General features: G+C 21.6%; 1 protein-coding gene across 1 annotated transcript in view; it reads left to right on the forward strand.

Moving 5' to 3' along the window:
* The window catches only part of LOC117168206 (reticulon-4-interacting protein 1, mitochondrial-like), a 39,017-nt gene that overhangs the window by 19,770 nt on the left and 18,771 nt on the right, over positions 1 to 476 (forward strand). The gene's annotated exons all lie outside the window — the stretch shown is intronic.

Below are 476 nucleotides of genomic sequence, written 5' to 3' on the forward strand. Positions count from 1 at the left end.
AATTAAGGCATTCATAATTTCAAAAGATTTTAGATTTCAAATATTTACAGAGGATTTCGAATAATTCAATATATATTAAAAATGTCTAGGATTTACGAAATATTTTAGAGATTTCAAAAGTTTAATGCAAAGTTCAAAAGATTTTCGATGATTTCAAAGATTTTCAAAAGATTTTGGAATATTTAACACGGATGTCAACATTTTTTAAAAGATTTCAAAAATGTGAAACAAGTTTCAAAAGATTTTTTAGAGATTTCAAAAATTTCAAAAATTTAACACAATTTCTAAAAGATATTAGGAGATTTCAAGATATTTCTAAAAATGTCTAGGATTTCCGAAAGGTTTCAGAAGATTTTAAAGGTTTCAAAAAATTCAACGATGATTTCAAAGATTTACAAAAGATTTCAACAATATTCAAATTTTTTTAAAAGATTTAATTAAGGCATTCATAATTTCAAAAGATTTTAGATTTCAAA

Source organism: Belonocnema kinseyi, chromosome 1 (assembly GCF_010883055.1).
Source record: "Belonocnema kinseyi isolate 2016_QV_RU_SX_M_011 chromosome 1, B_treatae_v1, whole genome shotgun sequence".
Classification (NCBI taxonomy): domain Eukaryota; kingdom Metazoa; phylum Arthropoda; class Insecta; order Hymenoptera; family Cynipidae; genus Belonocnema; species Belonocnema kinseyi.